Source organism: Bombyx mori, chromosome 18 (genome assembly GCF_030269925.1).
Source record: "Bombyx mori chromosome 18, ASM3026992v2".
Lineage (NCBI taxonomy): Eukaryota > Metazoa > Arthropoda > Insecta > Lepidoptera > Bombycidae > Bombyx > Bombyx mori.
Genome location: NC_085124.1, coordinates 9253703 through 9276972, shown reverse-complemented (window position 1 = coordinate 9276972; position 23270 = coordinate 9253703). Strand labels below are relative to the sequence as shown.

The 23270-nt window shown below is 33.3% G+C and overlaps 1 protein-coding gene and 1 long non-coding RNA gene across 3 annotated transcripts in view; one reads left to right on the top strand and one right to left on the bottom strand.

Annotated features, from left to right (window-relative positions):
* LOC101740596 (activating transcription factor 3) overlaps positions 1-23270 on the top strand; it is a 67851-nt gene that overhangs the window by 30379 nt on the left and 14202 nt on the right. The gene's annotated exons all lie outside the window — the stretch shown is intronic.
* LOC134200573 (uncharacterized) lies at positions 15137-15889 on the bottom strand. The gene is made up of 2 exons (XR_009975545.1): positions 15616-15889; positions 15137-15319 (listed from the first exon to the last, which is right to left on the bottom strand). It is a non-coding gene; the product is annotated as an uncharacterized LOC134200573 (long non-coding RNA).

The window sequence follows — 23270 nt, the reverse complement described above, 5'->3', positions numbered from 1 at the left end:
AGAAAGTAATTGACATTGCTTTTAGAAGGAATTGTGTGCGAAACTTAATACTTTAACGCATATAGTTAGCTATAAATCTTTATGGGCCCCATGTCGAGACTCGGCGTTGGGTGCCTACAGCGTACAGACATCGTTAAACATAAGTACAATGTCACACTGAAAGATGATAACTAATTTAGTTTAATCAACCAGATAATTCATGCTATTCTCTTCTTCATAGTCTTAAAAAATATAAATATATATGTAATGTGTTTTGTAATGAAACAAAGAACCAAGTTGTTGCTCTGCAAAGAGAAACAACATTGAAAGATATTGCTTCACCCTTTTTTAAATCTGCAAGTTTTTTTAATCTCTTAAGAAAGCACGTTATATTTTTGAATGTCCGAAGCCAGAGAGCAAATCCAATTATGGAATGAACATAGCTTCCACCACAGATAATACTATTATGATAGTCGAAGCTAATGCGCGGGAAATTTAAATGTAATTAATGAAGGGCCAAGAGAGCTTCATTTACATATATTTCATTAGGTGAATTTAATGCACATAAAATACGTCAAAACTTTACTAAACGTTACTTCTATTTGAGAGAGAAATTAAGGCCGATTTTAATATTCAATTTGTCAGATGAGCAGTTTATTCGATTGTATTGACTATATTCAATTTGTTCCACTGGTTTTTTGTTAACTTCCGCTCGTAATGGACTATCGACTAAATGGATTAACAGCTAAAATATGTTGACCCGGCAATTTATTACAACTGCTGTGTCCTTTTGAGTGAAAACAAATCATATTTTAAACCGAATTTGGGATCTATGGTTTTAAGTATAGAAAGCGTGAAGCAAATTTCGAACTATTTATTAGATCAGATTCTAAGTAGCTCTGCTATTTAAGGTTCTTCAACTATATATTAGAAATAGGGTGTATACGATTTATAAGCAGGTTTTATGTGATAGAATAGGGTTCGTATAACTGTTTGAGGTTACTAGAAGTTGGTAGGGAAAAAAACTGCGCTACTGGTATTGATGAAGGCCATGAGCTAATCCTTAATCCTTGCATGACATTTGATATGTCTCACGCTTATCTGCGACTTTATATAGTCAATAGACTCACAAATATTCGCATAAAGGTTTTTAAACGGTATCTTGATTAATTCGCGTTTTTTTTAAAAGCCTTTTTGTTTTCAATAATTAAAATTGAAGTTCAGACTTGAAGTATTTTACATATTAATAGATTTTAATTAAAATCTGATCCGAATCGCTAAAAATTAATTATCTTGTTTTGGTTTTTGTTATCGTGTGTTTGATAGAGTATCTAATTAAAAATTATTATCTGCAAAGTTATCGTTGCAATTAAATTAATAGGAAAATACTCAATGTTAGTTAATTAACCATTAAATTCTGTGTTTCGTTAGCCTTTCAACTTGTAATCAATGGGTGCTTTAGCTACATTATTCCTGATCGAAATTAAAAATATATTAATAAATATGTACATATTCATCTCTATATAATGCAATAAATATTACATTTCAGTAAACTATAATGTTACTGTAACATTATCAAACAAATTCCTTTTAGTTAATCATTATGAATTCTAATGACTTCAAACTAGCTACGCTATCTGTAGTTGGTCGTATGGTGTACGGCTTTAACCTAATTCAATACAAAGTGCCGACGTGTACTGTCGCGCTCGTAAAGCTTAGCCTTAATCAGTGTGCAATTACTGTGTCTTAGTCGAGGTCAGGCCGGGAATATCCTACTTTGTATACAGTATAGCTAAAACTGTTTGCCAGACAAAATCTTAAATTAGTGTCAATCTAGTGGGATTGGTTTTTGTTGCAAACATTAGTGAACTCGCTATTATTTATGAAATGGTTGGCGAGACCAATCGACATAAAAACGTAAACACGGTCACCGCCCTTGAGACATGAAAGGTTCCAATTGTCTTATAATATAACAGCTACCCTATTCTTCACACAGAGAATAGGCAGAATGGTGTTATCTACTGGTGCGAGTTTATAGGACACGCCACCACCACTATTTACACAACTTTACAATTTTTGCGATTTTGATTTTATTACACGACTTTATACTTTCATCGTGGTAGCTAATAGCCGCCGCCAGGACTCGAACCCTGGCAAGTCGCATCAGTCAATACGAGTCTTACAACTCCGACAACTTTTAATCTTCACTAGTCATATTAAGTGGCATAAATATTTCGGAATATCAAACTAGAATTTATGGAACGAATCCGCGGGCTTCAGTGCTGTTAGTATGTGTGTATACGTCCACTAGTGACCTCGATCATTTATAGATGGTACAGCCTAAACAAGCTACCGTGAACAAAGAAATCGTTTGACAGTATTAAGAATATGGCCCTAACTGATGTTTCTCTGTATTACACAAGGCTTTATGAACAGTAGTTATATTTGGGAAATATGTTCTGTAATATTAGTGATTTCTATCTCATTATGAATTTACTAATTCAATTTATTAAAATTTAAAATCAATCTTGCTGATAATTTTACTGATATCAAAACCGTCGTAACCTATTTTTAATGAATTAAATAAACATTTTCGGGTTTATCTGTAGGTATTATATTAAAATGTATTATATTTTAATTATATCAATTGATAAACAGATAACTTGGTAACAAAAATATTAGGTTTACTTACGAAATTACCGTTTAGTATACAGAGTGTTAAAATTTTTTTTTTAAAAGTATTTTTTATTTCTATTAGAATATGTACCATGGTATTGATATTTTATGAGTATCCCTATCTATTCTAGTAACCTTGGAGAGTTATTCTAGATTAACCGAATTAGTAGGTGGGCTCGCTGGGCTGAAATCTGACGACGTTGCTAACAGTAACCCTGGCAAGGGCAGTGCTTCGCAGAATCTACCACCGGATCGGAAACGCGACCCACTGAGAAGATCCGGCGAGAAACTCAGTGGGCTATGTCTGTGGGTTAATTTACTCGTCGAGTCCTTGGTCGTCGGTATCGATATATTGGTGCCAGCGCAGTTATAATTTTTCCGTGGCCTTCTTCGAGAAGCCAACGGAATTTTGACAGCCTCTCGTATATATACTGTTTTTTCTACCAAGAAGTTGTCCAAACTTTGAATAAAGTAGACGTTTGTCTGATATTGAAAATAGATTTTCATATTTTTGAAATAAAATTCATTTGAATTTAGAATTTATTGTCAGCCATACATAAATTACGTTTCAAATGGCCAGTATTGTAAATTGGCAGCCTCTCAGGTAAATACCTATTATTACAAGGAGAAACAAAGGAAGCGAATACATATGTATAAAAGTTATTAAATTACTGTATCTTATATTCGTGGGTGAATTGCCTTTTTGTGTCAAAAGTGTTGGTTTCAGCCACAAATAGTCAAGAGGCATCAAATTTAATCGATTTGGTCATTCATTCAATATCAATTTTTCAATATTTCATAGTTTCCTAATATGTTTGTATGTAAAAGAATACTAAAGCTAGCTATTAATTTTCGCTCAAAAACGACAATTATTCAACTTAAAAATTAAACATTCAATATAACATCTATCCTTCTATAAAAAAACTGCATTAATTTACTACCTATTGTACAATGCAACAGTATTTTCCTTCCCGATGTAACGTTTTTAATTGTCGTGTACGAATTGAGGCAAACGTGTCCGTTGTAATAATATCTCTCTAGTTTATCTGTGTGCGATTGACATTGGCTTGTTGGGCACGTACGGGTGTGGGTTGCATAGATTAGGATGTCTATTATATAGGTCACAGTTTAGTGCTTCTACGTGAATATCTAGAGCGACGTTCTGACCGCAAATCTACTTTTATGGAAATGAGTAAATCAAACTGCGGTTAAACGACTTTTGTATTTACATCTATATATTAATACGTGAAGCAAAAAGTTTGTATCCCTTTTTACGAAACTTGCACGGACGGAGGAGTATGAAATTTTCCACACTTATACAGAATATAGAGAAGAAGTGCGCAATGCTAATATTTTTTTAAAATAATACATAAAAGATACATTAAATCAATGAAGAAAATATTACACACACTACATACCATGTATTTGACGCACACACGGATGCATACTATTTATTGTCAAACTTTTGTTCTTGACGTCTGTGGTCAAATTGAGAATAGATTAAATATTGTTTGTCTTTATTAATATTTTTTTATAGTGTTGCCTTGGCGAAATTTGTGATTATAGTATGTGTACATACTTAACTTACAATTCCAATTAACTATAGTCGAATTTCGACTACTGTGGGACCTCTAGTATTCTGAAATATTAAAGTTATAAAATAGTATGCGAATTAACCACTGAAGTATGAAACCTAGAATTAACTCACAAACAACATACATCCTAAATTCGTAAACTGAAAAATTTGTTAAAATTATTATAAATAATGTGCAGTGCTTGAACAGAGGTTCATGGAAGAGGGAGTTTTTCTTTCCAACGTGTCTTAGCTGTTAGAAAATATTTTATATTCTTCAAAATAAATGCCGCATCTCTTGAGACTCTTGACCATAATTTCTTTATAATGACGATTATCCAGTCTTTCAAATCAGAACGCATGGCAGCTTGATGACAGAAGATGTTATGGAGCTTACATACTACATATGCCTATGCAATAAATATATATATTATATATACAAATATATATTTTTTATTGCTTAGATGGGTGGACGAGCTCACAGCCCACCTAGTGTTAAGTGGTTACTGGAGCCCATAGACATCCACAACGTAAATGCGCCACTCATCTTGAGATATAAGTTCTAAGGTCTCAGTATAGTTGCAACGGCTACCCCACCCTTCAAACCTAAACGCATTGCTGCTTCACGGTAGAAATAGGCGGGGTGGTGGTACCTACCCGTGCAGATTCACAAGAGGTCCTACCACCAGTAAATTCCGATAGGTATCTCGTGTTGTTTCGAAATTCGTTCGGCAAATAAACATTACGTGCTGTATAATACATAAATCATAGGCTTAAAACAATATTTACATTATCGGTAAATGTAATAACACGAGTCTAAATGCGACTTGTATTTTTATGTTGTTTCACGAATGGACGTTCGATAATACGAAGTACCAGATTATTACAAACAGACAAGCTCAGTTTTCAGAAGATAGGTACAGATAAGAAATCATTACGTTTATTTATTTTCATGAAAATAGTCGATGAAATTATATTTAATTCAGAAAAGAAAAGTTAGAGATTATTAATGCGACGTTTAAATTATTATATTAGGTCCATGGCCGGTAATTACAAGTTTTTGTGGTCAAGGTACGCGGAACCGGTCTCACACCTACAAAATTCTCGGGAGATTATAGAATTCGCGAAAGCTTTAAGAGTTTTATTGTTGTATCGAAGTAACAGAGAACTGTCATTTCGATATACATATTATTATACATAGGTGCATAATTTTTTTACAATTGCAGAAGTATTAAAGAAAGGATAACATTTCAAATAATTACTGAAATGGCTTTTTTTCTATATAAGAAATCCCTTCTTTAATGAATTTTATATTTTAAAGTTTATGTGATTTTACAATGAAACTATTTTGTTCTAGAAATAAAAGTCACAATTGACGGATAATGCTATAATATATTATTATATTAAACAGTTTTTCAATGTAGTTCAACATTTATTTCTAGTTCTTTATTTTCCCCTTTTTTTTTAACGCTGGAATTCATTTACGGATACCCGGTCGAAGTTCTTTATTTTCCCCTACCCATTCATTTTCGGTATAATGTAGATTATGGTTGGCTTAAATGTAAAATAATATAATGTAGTCATATTCTTAAATTATTTTCTCTATTATCAGAGTATTTTTGGTAGAAGATGATTCATGAAATCAAATAACTCGCAAGCAACGCGGTTTCTTTGTTCAATATTATTAATATAAATTACAATACTATTTAAAAAAACTAGTTTTTGCGGTTACTTAACACATTATCCCCCTGCACTGTACAGGCTACATTACTTACTGTACATAATATTATTTTAATAACTAAGCTGTCCTATCTTAATAATACAAATAGACTAAAAATATATTTCTTCACTTCTTTGCCAATATTTATCCCTATAAGTAACGCTGTACATCTTAGATTGGTACATCGTACCTATGCTGATAGCCTTGAGATGCTATTTCAGCTTTTCCTTGGCGTGTGGGCTCAAGCCCGGAGTGTTGATGACACTGGCCCTAGCAAGAGCAGTGCTTCGCAGAATCTACCACCGGACTGGAAACGCGACCCACTGAGAAAATCCGGCGAGAAACTCAGTTGGCTGTGTCTATGGGTTAATTCACTCGTCGGGCCCTTCAAGCGACGGGTTCGACGAGGACGGTGACCGGTGTTTGTGGTACCTAAAAGCATCCCCGAACAGACAAGCCATGGTCTTAAATTATTCTGATGCTAGGTATATTATCTTTTAATTCTTAAGTTGTCGGAGAAATAAACGATATATTCGTGTATCTAAATTTTTTAGATGTGAAAATTTCCCACGTTCTCATGCTAAAACGGACTTTCTTACTCTCGGATCAATGTAAACAAGTTTCTAAATATGTTTATCCATATGGAGATGCATAATCTTAACGGAGCGGACATGTATGGTACCCTAACGTGGGCCGGGGCTCCGTAAAGGTCGTTACTTTATTAAGTTTATTGCACTCTGAATAATCGTGAAGCTTAACATGTAAATATTATTATTATAAACGTTCGTTCTGTATGCTTTACCTACTTTCCCAAACGATCTTGTTTGATCCGAGACATTTTAAATCTCATTGTCTCATCTATACTTCTATACTAATATATAAATCTGCAGTGGTTTTTACGGATGTTCCGTTATAACTATTGAACCATGCATCCGATTGACTTGAAACTTGGTGTCCATGTAGAAAATAAATGTACTTAATGGATAGGCTAATATTTATATGAGTGTTGGACTCCCTACACCAGTTGCGGGGCGTATGAGAACCTTTGTGGGGGTGAGAAATAATAATGTTAATTTTAAATGCCCAGCGAAGCGGACGGGTACAGCTAGTATCTCATACGAGGCATAAAACTTGAAAGCATCAGTCATATATTTTCACCGCTTCCGTTAATTTGCTACAGGAACTGATCGTTATGATGGCGTCAATACCGCTGCTGCTAATGAGTGGTTATTTTTAATGGCACGATGGGTGGACAAGTACATGCCCGACTTGGTGCTAAATGGGCATCGGAGTCCATAGACATCAAACATAGTATTAATACCGCCGCCCATATGGTTACATGAGTTCTAAGTCCCCGTATCGTATCGCACTTTTAAATCAAAATACATTGGTGTTCACTGTTCAATCAAAAATAATTACTTGCCTGTTTCAGCTCACAATATGCCCCACCATTTAAACGATTTAACTAAATCTGAATTTTCTGGGAAATACCTCACAGGAAAACGCTCTAATTAGGCAACGCCCACAGCTGATAGGCAATAATAATAATGAAAAATAATAATTCTAAATTAAACAAATAATTAACGCTCTATCTATTAAATATTTGTTATTAAAATTTAATTGCTTATTCGAACTTCATGCAGCTTAAGCTATCGTTTCAAATGTTATGTATAATTTTTGAACAGTAATACCCAGTTGAAATATTGTTCGTTTTAGTGATATTATTAGATAAAACAAGTTAATGGCCTCGTCAAGCTAGACATCACAACGCGAATGCCGATACCTACCTTGAGACATGAGGTCTAAGACTCAATTTTAGGAGAAAATAACAGACTGTATCCTCGTCCTTTTAAGTAAAAACGTGTGTTTGCTTTCCTACATATATATAACATGTATAATAACATTTGCACTTACTTGCGACACTAATTAATCATTCTAACAACTGGATTGAGTACTTTGGGTGTTTTTTCAAGGAATTATAACACGTTATTGTGTGGATTCATCAGTTGATTGAATTTGTTCAGTATGTTGGATCATCATAAATATATCTATATCTCTTCAGCGATTTTGCTTTGGATTCTTTGCTTACCTAATCGATGGTAGCCTATGGGCTCAACTACGCGCGGACCGGTTGGTAAACTCACGGGCTTAACCAGAGAGAATTGCTAACACTGACCCTAGCAAGAGAAGTTTTTGTGAAGTCGTCGTGGCCTAACGGATAAGACGTCCGATGCATTTATGTTGAGCGATGCACCGGTGTTCGAATCTCAGGCGGGTACCAATTTTCCTAATGAAATACGTACTCAACAAATGTTCACGATTGACTTCCACGGTGAAGGAATAACATCGTGTAATAAAAATGAAACCTGCAAAACTATAATTTGCGTAATTACTGGTGGTAGGACCTCTTTTGAGTCCGCGCGGGTGGGTACCACCACTCTGCCTATTTCTGCCGTGAAGCAGTAATGTGTTTCGGTTTGAAGGGTGGGGTAGCCGTTGTAAATATACTTGAGACCTTAGAACTTATTCTCAAGGTGGGTGGCGCATTTACGTTATGGATGTCTATGGGCTCCAGTAACTACTTAACACCAGGTGGGCTGTGAGCTCGTCCACCCATCTAAGCAATAAAAAAATAAAAGCAATGTTTCGCTGAATTTACCACCGGATCGAAATCGCAACCTGCTGACAAGATCCCGCGATAAATTTAGTGGTTTAAGATTTTTTATTAACAGATCTACAATGTGCCAAACCGAATGTGTGGCTTCGTAAAATTTTAATGGAATATAAGAAAAATAAATCATCATAGTGCGATAAGCTATTAATATCACAAAAGTTATATGCACGGTACGAAATATGTTGTCGGTTTTTTTAAAAGCTATTTTTTCACTACTATTTCCCGTACGCGATCTCTAGTAAGCCGCTAGATTTCCATTTAAACAAAGTTATACGGATAATATAAGCAAAGAGCAGTCCAATTTAACATAATTACTGATATTAACATATTAACATTATTACTGGTGGTAGGACCTCTTGTGAGTCCGCACGGGTATGCACCACCGTCCTGCCTATTTCTGCCGTGAAGCAGTAATGCGTTTGGGCTTGAAGGTTGGGGCAGCCGTTGTAACTATACTGAGACCTTAGAACTCATATCTCAAGGTGAGTGGCGGCATTAATATACGTTGTAGATGTCTATGGGCTGTGAGCTCGTTCACTCATCTAAGTAATAATAATAAAAAAAACACAATGTATTGTTCGTTGATAAACAGTTTTATTGGTACGTCCAGTGTTTACAAGATCAGGTTTTTGTAATTGGCTTTGCGACTATCTAGGCGTTGCGTTTTATTGGTTTCCTATCGTAAATCACGAGGTCGCGCACATCACAAAATACGTGTTGCGATGAATAAATAAAAATACGAGCAGTTTTCCCGTGTGCAGTATGGAATAGTATAAAATGCTACATTAGGCCGGAACCACACAAAATTTAATTAAGGATCTTTAAAACGTTTCAGTGTATGCTAGCTACTACTAAAAATGAATTGCTGTTCGTTAGTCTCACTAAAATTCGAGAACACCTGGACCGATTTGGCTAATTTTTGTCTTGAATTATTTATGGAAGTCCAGAGAAGGTTTAAAAGGTAGATAAATATGAAAATGCTCGCAAATCAATAAAAATAATAACAATTTTGTTTTTCCTTTGATGTGTTCCCCGTCGGACGGGATTCCTTTTGTTTGTTTTAAGTTTATTTTATACAAAAGTTTAGGTTTTTTATCTATCGATTGAGGCACTACGAAGTCTGTCGGGTCAGCTAGTTAGTAATAAAAAAAACAAGTCCAATATATTTTTCTTTAAATTATAATACATATTGGATTATGTTATAAATTCAACGAACACAAGAAGCAAAATACAAAACCACATAAAAAAACTAAGATATACCCATATTTTAAGTGGGAACTAATAATAATAACTGGGAACGAATCACGCACGGTCATCCGGATCCAATTTAGGATTCCCTATGTCATGTGAACTAGAGGTTATATACATACTTATGTACTTAACCACTTAACAACCAGGTGGGCTGTGGGCTCGTTCACCCATCTAAGCAATAAAAAAAAAGAAAAACTATAACAGTTTCCATCAGTGTGGTAGCCGACTATAATATCGTAGTGTATATACTATTTAAGAAGATCTTACGCATTTTATATTATGTAAAACGATGAGTCAATTTATCTAGAAAATGATGGCTGTATATCAGAGTACATAAATATAAAATAAGCTATTTATATCCGTGTGGTATATATATTTTGTAATTGTATATTAAATCCCACATACTAATGGTTTATGCAATGATAGCTTCTGACAGCTATTCCACTTGTGTTCAAATGGATATCTACGATCTTATGATGGTACAGATCAAGTTTTAATTAAGCTTAAATGGTAAAAATAAAATTGTTACTTTATGTATGTAAAAATATTATATTTATATCTAATATTTATGTATAACTAGCTGACCCGGCAGACTTCGTAGTGCCTCAATCGATGAATAAAAGACCTAAGCTTTTGTATAAAATAAACTTACAATAAACAAAAGGAATCCGTCCGACGGGGGACACATCAAAGGAAAAACAAAATTATTATTTTTATTAAATTCCGAGCATTTTCATATTTTTTTACCTTTTACCTTTTAAACCTTCTCTGGACTTCCACGAATAATTCAATTCAAAATTAGCCAAATCGGTCCAGCCGTTCTCGAGTTTTAGCGAGACTAACGAACAGCAATTCATTTTTATATATATAGATAGATAGATAGATAGATAGATAGATAGATAGATAACAATTTGTCCTAACATTTTTCACTCACACAGAAGTGACACAATTTGAAATAGCTTTCACTCTTAAGACATAAGTTACATTACTAATGACTGTTTAGAAATTCGATTATTTTTGGTTGTCGAGATGTAAAAACGAGCTCAAGACCCACCTAGTGGCTATTGTAGTCCATAGACTTAACTTACGTGTCACCATTCAATCTTGTGTGTGTGATATAGCTTTTCAAACCAGTGTGCTGAGTGCGATTTTCGTAACGTTCTCGATAGCGTAAACGTTAACTCAAATTTGTATGGAGTTGGAACAGCGCCCCTAGCGTCAAACGTAGGCAAACGTTCCAACTCCATACAAATTTGAGTTAACTTTTACGCTATCGATAAAGTTAAAAAGCCCACACTAAGCACAGAGAACACAGGAGTACTTCTCGGCAAAAATAAACTGAATCGTGATGGTGCGGGATTACGAAACGTAATAATACTAATGAAATTAAATACTATAATATAATATGAATAAAAATTAATTTAAAAGACTCTTCTGGCATGTACAGTTTAACTTTAGTTGATTGCGCTGAAACCCTTTTAAAAATGTATCGACGGTTTATCAGGCCCATTATGAGTTGATACATCGTAAGCGAACAGCGATCTGTTTTATTTCAAAACAAAATCTCTTTGTACCTCCCGACAAAATATAAATTAATTTTAAATTATCGCGCCCAGCAACAGTATCGGTGGTTCCCTTCTTCTCCCTTTGGTACGTTATTTTAGAAACACATATTATTTAAAGAGACAGACTTTTTGCAAAAACGAATTCGTCTTTGACTATTGGATAAGAATCTGGCAAATTTGTATCAAGCTATGCGACTATTCCCAGGTTTCAAGTGCAGCAAAAATTTACAAATGTCAGTACAATATTTTCTAAGGGATTAAGCACTTAACACATGTTCACGAACGATTCACAATGAAAGAATAATATCGTGTAATAAAAATCAAAAAAATAGCCATATAAGCCTATATGGATCACTTATTTCTGCCGAAATTGGGATAACAGTCATACAACCTGTCTCAAGATATCAAATTAACATCAGGTGAGCCGTCGAATGGTGTACACGCTTAAGCATTAAAAAAAACAACATCGAAATAATTTGTAAAGTGATGTGGTAATGAGAAACATGTGGATATCTCTTTTGCACACCCGCACTTTAATGGGTGTGACGTCATGAACCATTATGTGTAGTCTTGTTTCTGTACTTCACAATGACCTCCACAAACAGAACTAAAACGTTTCTAATATATTTATTTCTGAACAGAATTAAAATACTTTTGCTGTTTTTGCTGTTAGATTGAATGGCGTAAATGGTTTTTTTTTTCTATTTTAAAATTAAACAAAAATTAGAGAAGATTCCCATTTACCTAAATGATGTAGCAAAAATGTTTCGGAGTTAAAGAGACGTTGATTCTTTATTATCAGAGTACAACTATGTTTTCACATCAGTCTAAACACAAACTACACTTCAGCTGTGAGCACACTAAACTGTTTTCTGATCATTTATGTTGCATAGCGCGCAACACAAATAGCTATGTTAGTTCATTTTCATAATTATTATCATATCTTAAAATGCAAAAAGACAACGTCATAAAATTTATTAATAGGTTTTCAGAACCGCGTAGTAGGTATTATGCAAAAATAATAAATCCTATTTATGGGTCGAGTCGTATCTTGTTATAGCTTTAAAACTCACGTAATAAAAGTTATGTATTTTTCAAGTACTACCTTAAAGCATCGTTATATGCATATTGAATAGGTATTGTTTTCAGTTTCTCGTGAAGCAAGCACATAGTTATTATGCGGTCGTTTATTTTTCTTTTTTCACACGTTGATGCTCCACCATAATGGCTAATACGAAGTATCTGGGAAAGGTCAAAGGCAAATTAGTAATTTGTTTTTCGCGATTTTTTGGCTGGAGAAACGAGCTTGCTGCCCACCAAGGTCGCATTAATAGAATTCACATTGGAATAACGGCTATCCCACCCTCCGAGTAAATTGCTCCGTGATACAAATAAGTAGGACATTATAATATAGTATACATACTATCTAGTATATATACTCGTTCAGACTCAGACAATGCTCTACCAGTGCTTTTGATGAATAAAAAAGGAAAGAGTTGAGGAAATTAAGTTGGAAAAATTGGAGTCAATACTAAATTCATGATGTAATAAAAGTAGCATCTCTAAACAAGGCCGAGATTTAATTGTTTTTTTTTGTTACTAGACAGAATGTTTACTTTCATGTAAGATTGTAGTCAAAAGACCTACAAAAAAAGAAACATACTTTTCATATTGACATTTTTTTTCTCATGTTCAGTAAATTTTAATACTATCTGTATATACAAAGCAATTAGAAACGTTATCTTACAGCTCATAATAAAAAAAGTAAATAGAATAATAATATTATGTACCTATCAGAAATATCGTAGCACGATTTTTGTAGTATGTGGGCGTCAAATTGTCCATATGTTTGAATTGCAAATTTGCTGTCTCTCTACACGGCAGACGAAAATTGAGTGTACGAACAATGCCTTGCCAAACTTCCTTTGTTCCTTGTACGTACGTGCGCACGTATAAGCAAATAATATAATGTGGCGCCGATATAAAAAGGGCAAAGCTTAGTTACAGATGTGACATTTCATGCTAAAGTTAACCTCCATAAGTGAGACTGCTACTTATCTACACCTCTATAAGCGACAGTCGAGCTTTATTCATTTATATTATTTAGGAGGAACAAATGACAAAAAAAATTACAAATTTAGCATCTGCTATTTTATGACTCATTCTTAACTTTCGTGGAACTTCTTATCATTGTTTTTGTATTTTCTCGTCAATATTGAACCTATTCTATTTCGTGAAATTAAATAACGTTATTATTTTATCGCATTATTTTCGAATGGACACGTGCGCCTGTGTACCGTCCTGTTTGTCAGACTTACTCAGTTTATCGTTAATCAATTGCGAAGGAAAGTTCGGATCTGCATCATGTCAAAACGGAAAATGAAAGTACTGCCATTAAGTGATAAACTTAAAATAGTGAATGCGTTTGAATCCGGAAAATCGCGAAATGAAATTCAAAGAGAGCACTAGCGAGAAACTCGGGTTAGTGAGAAACCTCTATAAGCGAGAATGAGATTGTGCTCCCTTGAACTCTCGCTTATCGAGGTTTGACTGATATTTGAACTATTTTAGTTTTGGATATATTACACGGTAAAGTTTACAATACTTATAAGTTGTTTCAGAAACTATGTATGAGAAAAACATTTTAATGAATTGCTATTATATATATTGAGAATCATAAAACAATAATGAAATTATCTACTTTTCAATGTAAACACGATTGTGAATTCGTGATCAGTTGTGTAGTTCAAGAACGATCGAATTATCTGATGGCGAACTAGCGTCTGTTGTTTTATTCAATTACATGTGAAACAAGAAAATCATTCATTCATTAATCAGCTTACGTTATGCTGGCAGTTTACCATATTTAATACTTGTGTAATATTGTCTCATAACAATATTCAAGGCTTCAGTCATACAGAGATTTTATGTAAACAGATTATTAACATTTTCAAATTCGCATTGATTTCAATATTACGCGTTCGAAACTTAAGGTAATAAAATTCCTGCGAAGAATAAATTTTATTATCACTTTTTAAAACAAGAAATAGTGAGTTTTTATTCTTAATTAACTATAGTTTAATCTTTGATGCGGGCTTCGATCAACAATAGTAACTAGATAAAGGGATACGTACAAAATTAAAGCAAAAACTGTCCGCGTGAATATATACTTATATAGCTACATTCGTTTACTAACAAACGGAGAAAAAAGTTTTGAAACACTTTTACTTTCAAACTAATAACAACTATGGCACCTAGTAATAAAGTCACAAATCTCCAAAACATTATCTAATACTTACGATCATTCGTCACATAAAACGAGCAAAGCAATAAATTACTCCTGTCACTTACCAATAAAAAGACATATTTTAAACAACTTTTAATGTTAAATCAATCTTAAGGTGCAACAAATAAAGTAACTTTTCCCTTAATTGCTCTGAGAACTAACATCGTTTTGCTTTATTTATTTTTGCTTCTTGAAATGCCGATTTCTATTTACTACAGGAGGTAAGGGAGTCGCGCCTAACACTAAAATAATTTATTAATGAATTAAAGTAAAAGTTTAGTTGTTTACTTTTTATGTTTTGGAAATGTATGTTTGTTAGTATCTATACATTACTTATTATTTTATTAGCGTTACGTTTTTGTGTAATATATATTTTTAAGTTTTCGCGACCAGTGCACATAATAAAACAACGTTTAAACGGTTTCAAGCGTGGTATTTTTATTACAATGTTTCGGCCACATTTCAGTAGCCGTGAGCACGGAAGGCAAAGATGTCTAGTGTCAATAAGCGGAGTTCTTAGCTGGCTTATAAAAGTCATCTCTTGTTTCTCTGGCGACAATCGAGATCCATTCTGCACACGTGATTGCTAGGAAAGCTAAAATAAAAATGGAAAGCTAAGTATCTAATGAGAGTCCAACAAACAGACACAAAAGCAGCATTAACCAATTTTAACCAACTAATTTTGAAGTGCTGCTAACAAATTTAAAAAAATTATTACAACACAAATCTACTCCATGCATTTACTGTTCTGTTAAGCAAAAGTTTGTCCATGTGTTGGCCGAGCCTTGGCCAACATTTGTAGCGGTGGTTAAAAATCGGTAATTTTGTTCAAAATTTAATATTATTTATAAGTTTAAAGCTTACAATATAGTTTATACTTCATGTACTTACCGAAAGTAAGATACTCCGGCCGTTAAATTGCTTTTTCGGGCCTTATTTTTGCAACTTTTGAATACACACTGCGGTATTGTGAGACGGGTTGACATTGGCTCTGTTTGAAGTGAACTAAACAAAATAAGAGCTCACATTTCAAGTGCGCTGTTATTTGACGAGACGGATTTTATGCACCGACCCGAAATCTAGTTACTATTGTTGATCGAAGGATGCGGGGATAGCTTTACGTTTGTGTGAGTGAACTCTGCGAACGCGAACACACCCACCGAGACGCGCCGAATTTACGAACGATAGTTTTTGCCCGCTGTCGAGTGTCAAGGACGCACGCTTCTGTTGCTAACGCCACAGGCGAGCACGACACAAACGTGTTCGCGAGACGAAATTTTAAAATTACTTTTGAAAAAAAGAAAAAACGAATCAGGCGTCCCGTTCAAGTTTGTTCGCAAAAACGATCACATTGAAATCTAATCGTATTAATATTGTTTAAGACTTCTCATACAGAATTGTTGGAACCCCTGCGTTTAAGGGACAGATTGATTGTCTTTGTGTATTGCGCAGAACTTTCAAAATTATGATGCACCTTCTTGGTTTTTGCTTCGTTGTTGTTGTATCACTTTACATGTATCGTCCTGGTCTGAAATTAAATACTCTTTTCAGTATTTGAAGAGAGTAGCTCTCTGGCAATGATATCTACTGTGAATAAAAATTTAAAATAGTGCTTAGCGGTAGGTAGCGAATTATTCTACTCTGGCATTGCTTCTATACACTAGGAACACTAATCAGTGCAGTGTCCTTCGGGATTTAATGGCTAGTAAAAATTAAACTTTTCGGATAGTACAAAACCCATAAATAATTAGTAAAAGGAGACTTTTTACACTGCCAGCTACTGTAAACATAGTACGTGTTTTGCAATATTAAGCTTTTTCATGTAGTAAATTCATCGATCAATAGGCTTAATAAAAGAAAAAAATACAAATGCTATTGGTTATATGTATTAGTTGTATATATGAAATCGTTTATATGCATAATAGTATATGCAATAGTTCTAAAAACAAAAATGATAATGGATACTTATACCTAAAAATAAGACTGGAAACGAAACCATTTAATAAATATATTTTACCTTATTCAGTGGAAGTAGCAATTAAGCTTCGCAATTAAAATAAGAAAAAATATTTCATCAATTAGCATATTGATTTGATTGACTGGAACGAATTCATAAATATTTGGTACACTTTCAATTTTTTATTAATTAATATGACCTTTTTTCAAACATGATTTTTATTGAATCAATATGATAAAAATGTCGATATTAATACTTGTCGTAAATAACGTAATGACTTCATGTGGTACGGTTGCTTCGAATTTGAAATTGCATCAAAAACGGCTGGTTAAATTGGATAATATGACTTTTCCATTATAAACTATGAACAGACGAATACACAACTAGACTGAAGCATATTTGACGAACAAAATGGTTTTAAATCTAAATTTAACTTTAAAAAAGCATTAGAAACTACTTTATAGGTTTTTTAAATGTATTATTAAAACTAAATTTAAACTTACATGCAGAACGTTTTTGTTCATTTCAAAAAACATTAGCGAGTTTGATTGTACAAAACAAAAGCCTCAAAGCAATTATCTACATGACAAATTCGGTAACGCGGTCGGCTCTGACATTTTAATTAATGATGTTTGGTTTCCTTTTCAGATTCAGATAGAACTTGATACTGTTCGACTAATCTGTGGGTTTTACAGAATGAAGTTATTAGTTCGATTCACGAATTCATAAGGAACTTCTAATGAAAAATACGTCAGCAAATAAATATCCCATTTATTTAACAATTCAATGTACAAAATGAAAATGTAGACACGACAATGTATCTGTCCAATCTATTCCGATGGTTGAAGTCTAAGATTATATAGGCCAGTGTCTTCTGAAATGAAAATAAAAGAAAGTTGAAGTATTCTTAAAATACTTCAACTTTCTTTTGAAGTATTGAAAAAAATTAAAATTTTTGAATATTACATAATTCTATGTAATATTCAAAACTAAATATTCAATGCTAATTTTACAATGAACAATTGTGACACTGGATAAAGTGACAAATTTATATTTCCAATGAAATTATGAACTGAGTTGCATTTAAAAATGACTGTGACAGTAAAATTACATCTATTGTTACGCATAAGTTATAGATCAGGCCTCGGAACAATGCAAGTTTTAGCTTGACTCATTTTATTTATTTAATCGAATGTTGGAAGGGATTTATAATAGAAGTAGGAAAATGTTGACAAAAATTGGGAGCTTCGAGCAAATAAAATTAAGCAATAATTAGGAAGGAATTTAAATAATGTAAATCTCCTTTTTTTCATTTGAAATAAAATCTAAGCAAGATATAAAAGTGATATACATTTTTATAGTTTACCCCAGGCTTTATCCAAAACTGGGTATATTCCAATCTCATATTCCATTTTGGCCATCAACAACGACCGCATTCAACGAGTTTGATTTGGTTCTCCTAAGCACTTGTTTGGTCAAAACATTACAAGAGACGAGATTATTTTATATTGTTGAGTGAGACATTGAGGTTATTGAAAATTAATTGATAAAGTAATCAATCAGTCCCAGTGTGCAAAGTCTAGGGTGTATTGGAAACGTATATTGCCTTATTCCAGATTTACCACCATTTGACAAATGATGTAGGGTCGAATATCAAGGTCTTTTTTTCCCTACCTAAGCTGATAACCTTGAGTGGCTATTTCAGCGTAACCTTAACTGGTAGGTGAGCTCTCGGGGCTCAAACCGGAGTGAAGTTAACACTGACCCTAGCAAGAGCAGTGCTTTGCAGAATCTACCACCGGATCGGAAACGCGACCCACTGAGAAGATCCGGCGAGTAACTCAGTGGGCTTGAAGAACGATCGTGACATTAACATTGTCTGTGAGCTTAAATTACAGCACTGGATATAATCAGATTTGGAATGCGCTTTACCGTCGATCAATGTATAAACGATGAAAAAAAACTTTAATGGGAATCGAACAATAAACAATAATAATAATAAAGAGCACTAATAAAAAATCGTAATCGCTAAAAACACAATTTGACCGTCAAAAGATTCCGTAACAACGTAATCTGAATTGAAATTTGTTGTTTCCGTTCGTAAATAAACGTTGGCTGCATTGTTTTTTTAATTCCGAACATGGCGGTGTTAAAAATTACGTCCTTCTCGGCTCCGTGAATAACAATGAGAGGCTTGTATTGTACACGGTATCCCCTACGTTATTATAAAACTGTTCATAGGTACACGTAACATTAATCTGTCACAAATTTTTGTACATTACTAGTGGTCCCGCAGTAGTCGAAATTCGACTATAATTAATTGAAATTAAAAGTTTCAACATCATTATGGTCCTATTGTTACAAATTTCGCCAAGACTACACTATAGACAAATACTCGTAATATTAAAGATAAACAATACTAACCTATTTTCAATTTGACTACAGACTTTAAGCAATAACAAAAGTTTGACAATAAGCAAAGAGTATATGTGTGTGTGTCAAATACATGATAGTGTGTGTAATGTTTTCTTTATTGATTTAATGTATCTTTTATGCCTTATTTTAAGAAAATATTAGCGTTTTGCACTTCTTCTTTATATTCTCTATAAGTGTGGCAAATTTCATACTCCTCCGTCCGCGCAATTTTTGTAAAAATGGATACAAAGTTTTTGCTTTACGTATTAATATACATTATAATTTTATAGATTGCTTCCTTGGTATCGTCGCTGAATAGACTATTAATCATTTTGTTTCCGCGTTTCCGTATCTCTGCGTCGGATCGTGTTGCGTTTTGTACACGATCAATATTATGAAATAATTTATTGTTATTGAATTCAAATATGAAAATTATCTGCCTCGTTTCACAAAATTTGCTTTTTTCGTTATTCATATATTCTATATTATTATTTTATCTTTTTGAAGTGAAACTTCCTTATCGGCGTTGGAAAAAAATTTACCGTCACATTTTTCGGTTACGCGTCACATTTTTCCGTTACGCGCCATCTTTTTTGTATTCATGTCTATGATAATAAAATCCTTTTGTTTAAACTTTATCTAATTTAACTTTTTTGTATTCATGTCTATGATAATAAAATCCTTTTGTTTAAACTTTATCTAATTTAACTTTATTTAACCAATTTCTAGAAAGTTGCATGTAGATCATTTTTCGAAAAATAAGGCCATAAAGAAGTTTCACTTCTTACGTGTGTACACTAGTACACGCACACATTTTTTTAATCTATAAATATCTTAACACGTTCAAATTTTATTACAATTTTTTTTTTAAGTTTTTTTGTTTGTCGGTCCTCGTTCCTTCAATTGATTCCTATATTGGTTCCATATTTAAAAACTGAAGTTCAAATACATTCCAAGCCATGACGACTCTTATAAAACAATGTCAGCCTTGATAACCGGCGAAACAGTGTGAGCGGGCTTGACATTTAATATTATGTTTTTTAATATTTTTTCTATATTTACATGCATTTGGAAAATTTAATGAAGCTACCTAGTAATATGATTAATTGAAACATAAGAAATAGTTTTTAACGAATCCTCAAGTTATACATATTATCGTAAAATTCAAGTTTGAAAATTGTAAAATACCAAGGTCATAAATATGTGACTTATTTTTTAGGACCAATGTAGCAATTTTGTGGGTTTCACAAGTGCACGGTTAAGTATTCCAAATAACAATTTATTATCAAAAGATTACGGATTCGAGCGTTTTTTACTAATTAATTCCAGGGAATTCATCACTATACCTAGAATGTACCTTAAATTCATACGTTTCAGAGATTAAAATTGATCAGCAAACCAAAAAGTAGACTGTCGTGTGTTTTGTAAGCAGCTAAATCCTGAATAATCCAAATTGCTATTATGAATAAATAAATGAAAAAAATACTAATTTTTTGTGCCTGTAGTTAAGTTTAAAGCAATGTTATATAAATTACGATAATCATGAACAAATTTACTTAGAAAAACGCTATTAACTAGGCACATAAAACGTTATTACACAGCGGGTGCGGTCGAAACTAGGTCACCCATTTCACATCACTTCAATAACAAAAAGGCGTAATGACTGGTTTTCGTGTGCCTTTGTATACCCCTTCAATTCTATGTCACTTGACCCCTTGTGCTCAGCTTAACATTTTTTTCATCCTTCCCTTTCACTCTTCCGTCATTTATGATTTGAGGAAAAGGGAAAAACCGTAATAAAACTTTCGAGAAAGCATCTCAATTCATAATTCCGACTTCACAATGAATGTGCATATTAAATTTCCTTTATGAATGCGTTTAAGGAATTTAAGATGTGGGTTTCTGCCTTAGTATAAAGTGTGTACATATATTTTATAGCATCATAAAGGTGCAGCTTTTTTATATTAACATACATGTTTTTGTGTCAAAAAAGAAAATATGCACTTGTATGAAGTTGTATAGAACGTTGAGCCATCGAAATATTTTTTGGATAATCTATATATTAATACGTTAAACAAAAACTTTGTATCCCTTTTTACGAAAATTGAGCAGACGGAGGAGTATGAAATTTTCCACACTTATAGAGAATATAGAGAAGAAGTGCACAATGCTAATATTTTTTAAAAATAATGCATAAAAGATACATTAAATCAATAAAAAAAACATTATACACACTACATACCATGTATTTGACGCACACACGCATGCATACTATTTATTGTCAAACTTTTGTTCTTGACGTCTGTTGTCAAAATGAGATTAAATATTGTTTGTCTTGGTTTATATTTTTTATAGTGTAGTCTTGGGGAAATTTGTGATTATAGAAGTATAAAATACAATCATAATAATGTACAAACTTACAATTCCAATTAATTATAGTCGAATTTCGACTACTGCGGGACCTCTAGTAAATCCAAAAAACATATTCAAGACAAACCTTTAAGTAAAAAAATGAGCGTGGGTATTCGGTATTTACGATATTTGCCTTTTTATGAAAACGAAATAAATTGGTTCGACGCTATTATAAATTTCAATTTGGCAACACCTAAGGTAGATCCCACGCAAGGCACAGCGGATACAACATACTACGTAGGTATATTTATTTTCCCGTTTTGGGTCGACTTGCGGACGTCCTAATATCAAACGGTTGCAGTTAAATCAGAGAATGCCAGGAAAAATCTAGCTGGTTAAAATTTAATATGTACTTTTGTACTGTACTTTTACTATACACGAAACTGTTTATCTTAGAGCAAAAAAAATCGACACATGGATTAATTTGCAGCAGATTATTCGGAATGTTATCAGGTTAATCTCTGAATAAAAACTATTTAACTATTGTTAAACTCTTGTCCTGTAAGGACGCGATCTGCTCTTTAGTCCTATTAATAAATAGTAATAATTTTCATTTACGTTCTTGCTTAACTAAAATGTCTTTGCATAATTATGTCCAAACTTAATTTGCATATTCAATATATAAGGAATTCCGTAGCTATTTAAACCCACGTCGACAATGTCATAGCTTCATTCAAACAAATCCCGAACAGATATTATTGCAAGAAAGTGCACCTACCGCTATATATATATATTTTTATTGCCCTTGTAGGCAGATGAGCATACGGCCCACCTGATGGGGTGAGTGGTTACCGTCGCCCATGGACTTCAGCAATGCCAGGGGCAGAGCCAAGCCACTGCCTGCCGCTTGTAATTTTGTTGATTTCATTATTTTAACCTTTAAATGTTGATGTTTATTATATGAAAATCGTCAATAAGGCGCAGCGTGTTTGCCCACATGTGTTTCACTTGTTCTTCAAGCAACCGTCTACCGATGTGTCAGAGATTTAACGTTACGTAAAATATTTCACATGTGCGGTAAGATGCTTGAAATGGGTGCGGTGCGCCTAAAAAAATAAGAATAATCATTCATACACAATTATTTGTGTATTACTAATGAGTTAATGACATTCAAAGTCGGAGATGTATGTATGTATAGTTTTAAGCTTTATAAAGGTTATTGAAAAAAGGAAAACGTATTCTTGTGTCCTAGGATCACAGTTATTATCGTTATTTAAAAAAAAAAAATAGTGTGATTGAATTTTGCTCCTCAAAATTTTGAATCATTAACTGTTTCTGCTTAATACTAACGAAGCGGCGTCATAAGTAATTTACTTATTATTATTACTGATAAAATTATGTATTCGAAAACAATACATGTTGCGGTTTACCCACTCTGTCTGTGTGCATATTATTTTCCCAATATATTAAATACGTACGAAGAACACAATATATTTGACCTTGGCTGTTGTTCATTTCTGACAAATATTTATTACTTCGTGGCGCATTTTCCTCGGGCTTCGCGACTAGAATGAGTAAAACCGCAGTATCTAGGTTACACAGGCTCCGTGCTTTATTGTGTTTACGTGCGACAGATATGAGATACACTCGTAGATAGAGGCCAGGTCAAGGCGCATACCAGCTTTCGACTCCGCCCGTTTACACGGATCTGACACAATGGGCTCCTGTTTGATTCGAAATTCGAATATAATGCTGTCATAGGCATGGCCTAATTATGCGGCTTCACACTTCAATTTCCATATAATGTTGTCTAGTATCTACA